Source organism: Phytophthora infestans, genomic scaffold (assembly GCF_000142945.1).
Source record: "Phytophthora infestans T30-4 supercont1.18 genomic scaffold, whole genome shotgun sequence".
NCBI classification, from domain to species: Eukaryota; Oomycota; class Peronosporomycetes; order Peronosporales; family Peronosporaceae; genus Phytophthora; species Phytophthora infestans.
In genome coordinates, this window is record NW_003303741.1 from 1,508,948 (window position 1) to 1,512,385 (window position 3,438).

Genomic DNA, 3,438 nt, shown 5'->3' on the forward strand with positions numbered 1-3,438 from the left:
AGATTACTGCCGAGCGCAGCGCTGGAATTGTCCAAGTTGATCTTCTACACAACGACCTTGACGACATAGCCAAGCCATGGATTTTTGATTTCATCGTGTACGCAACTGTTCTGTCCAACTGACTTGTGGCTGGCTATCGTTTAACGCTACGTGGTTGAGAGTGTCTCCCTGCACAGTATTTAAAAGGGCCATTTCGATGGGGACAAATCTTTTGGTTGTCTTCAGATGTGCATTTTGATCTTCGGATGTGCATTTTGATCTCCGGATGTTCACCCGGATGCAGACCATCATTCCTAAAGTTTAATGGCTGTCAAAAGTCTCCCCCTCCCCAGTCAAAAGAATCCCAGCGTTCCAAAAAGCAGCACGGGTCCGACGTCTGCTGTATCGACGCCCGCCATGCCACGCCACCAGCCCCGTTACAGCGAAGGGAGTGACGAAGACCTAGCAAGCGTTGCGTCAAGATCTTACAGCGACGGCGAATCCCGCGACATTGCAGTTCATTCAAACTCACGGAAGAAGAAGAAGAGATTAAGAAGGCATCTTACCGCCCGAGATCGAGCGGTAACCAAGCGAAGAAAGCAATTGCCTCATCGATTATCCTCGCGTCGCCACAACTCTTCTAGACACAGAAATGAAGAATCATTGAACGTTCAGGATTCGTCAGTAGAATTCGAGCACGAGAAGGGATCTCATTCTTCATTCGCATCAGACTCTGATGCGAGCAGCCAAGATTCGTCCGATTCGGAAACAGAAGGATGCGACGGAGGTGACATCGCTCCGCAAGACGAATTAGTGGACGTACCGGATCTGGATGTGACGGCGTTCGACAGCTGGGACGCGTTGGAGTCGTATCTGAAGGCATACAGCAGAAAAACATTCCAGGTTTGTGCTGCGTAGACTGTGAAACAGTCTGAGACTGTGAAACAGTTTCTGAAATCGTACTAAATTCTTACTGTGATGTGGTGTTGGAAATCCCACGTGAACTCTAGCTACAGATGTAGTTAGGATGTTCCCACAACAATACGTCTACTAGGATAGTAAACGATCGTTCGGGCGGACCTGAAGACCCCAGTTCTGCCCTTGCACCGGGACAAACTGGACCTTGTAAACTACTTATATAGGCCAACCAGTAAAATAAGAACACGCTACTAGCACGAGCAAAGCTAGCAGGTGTTTTGAATCCTCGTGGTCCCAACAGCGGAAGGGTACCAGGCACGGGTAAGCCTTTTACGAGATCACCGAGTGTTCAACACTCGGCTGGAAGAAATAAAAGGGAGGCAATTCAAGCACTCCCAGTCGTGCAAATAGGCAACAATAAGCCGTCACGTAAAACCTCCCGATAATAATCGGCCAATACACAAAGTCTCTTGGCCTTGCCGGATGAACCCTCGCTACAGAGCTTCGAGTTCACCGACAGGCATAACACACTCAAACAAGCTTGACCTGACGCTTACCTTGAAGCCGGACGTCGCTCTGTGTGCTTGAGTGGAAATTCTGTTCTGTATTTAAGCTTACCCTTTCGGGTCTATTCCTAATAAGAAGTCCTAATCAAGTATACAAATATCAAGTGAACAATGATCCGTTCTGGATCTTCTTGCATGCCAAGCGTCGTCTGCACTGTCGCATGAGCATCTTTAACGGTCCGCGCCCTGTCCCAGACGGTTAACGTGTCTTCCAAAGGTCGCTGAGTATTCCGCGAACTCATCCCAACCGCCACTGAGGGTTCGTACCGTAGATGGTCCGCTGAATGCGAATCCGGCCAGTCCATTATTAATAATAAGGACAGCCTGGATTCAGTGACATAGGGCCGTATCCGATATTTGTTGAAAACTCGGAGGTGACGCCGTCCCACCTTGGCGTCTCCGTACATCACCCGACCGAGGGTTCGTCGCTTGAACAACTTAAGCGGTGTCACGTCTTTGTCGACGGGTGATAATCCGCAACCACGGAGAAATCACTACACCACAACTGCCCCTGTCGCAAAGGAAGCCACGGTACTGGTGCCCGTTGTGACATTTCTTCATTCTTCAATTCACCATCTCGCCACCGTATGTCCAAGCGTCTGAATCGAGCCGTGTCCGACGCTTTTCAGGGTCTCAATCCTCGTAGACGTCGCGAACGTGAGCAGCTGGAGGTACGTAAGCCCATCCTTCTCTTGAATCATCGGTACCTTGCTCATCACCTCGTGTCACTCGACTTATTTCTCAGGAGGGCAAGACCGAGGGTTCGAACGCCCCTCAGTCTGCTGCACTTCCTTCGACAGCAGCGTCATCAACCGACACTCCGGCGCCCGCTGCCCCGGACTCTTCACTCCCTGTGGTAGCTCCTGCAGCACTCCCCGTCGTCGCTGAATCCGCGGAGATGGCTCCTGCTGCTCCTCCTGCCCCAGCTGGTGGTCCCTCACCACTCACCGAAGATTCGCTGCGCGCCATGCTGGCTGAGAATACGGAGGCATCGGTCGATCACATGATGACCTCGATAATCCCGTACTTGACTGCAATGGCTCGTCACCAAGTGCAGCTCAGCGTTGCGCCTCCTCTCCACGGCGATATACACACTCAGCGTCGCCTCGAGACTGCCGTTGGTTTCGATGATGTCCTCGCTGCGATACAACCTGTTCCTGACGCGCTGTCGGCATTACCAGAACGAGTTGCCGAATTGGAGCGTCAGTTGCGGTTTGCTCAGTCCGAGGCTGCTGCCGCCGTACGTTCGGTGGCACCCCACATCATGGCCCGTGAGAACGCGGAGACATTCCTCAAGGCTGCCAACGCTGAAATTGAAGCTTTACACCACAACATCACGATTCTCCGCGAGTCGAACGCCAAGAATGACGCCATGCTCGCAAGTGTTCAAGCTACTATGGAGCGACACGCAGAGGATTTGAATCGTCTTCACTGCGAAGTCCAAGCTCGGGACGTTTTTATCAGCACGTTGCAGAAGAAGCTGGCTCGCGAACGTGAAGTGTACAAGTCTTCTATTGGCGCGAATACTGAGCAGACCCGGAAGCTCCACCTCCTTCTGGTAAAGCTTGCCCAGGGCAAGTATGTCGATAACGACACGCTCACGGTCCTCGAGAACCAGCAAGACCGTAACACTCGCCTTCTCCAAGCGAATCCTATTCTCCGTGCACACGTGAGTCTGGCAGGGATGGATCCCGAGGTACTTCGTCTGGCTGTCGAAGGTACGCTCTTAATGTCGCTCCTTCCACCGTGTGTTCAGCAACTAACGTTCGTTCACAATCCTTCGTGATAGGTCTGACTGCGGGTGAGCTGGACCTGGATGCGCTGGACTTGGATCAGGAGACGCTAGTCGCTCTGCGGCGTATTCAGTCTGCCACCGCGTCTTCGGACAATCCTTAAGCCCTTCCGGCAGCTTTGGACAAAGCAGCTCACCGAGTGTCCCATGGGAAGTCTCATAAGCGTCTTAGACCAGGTGGCG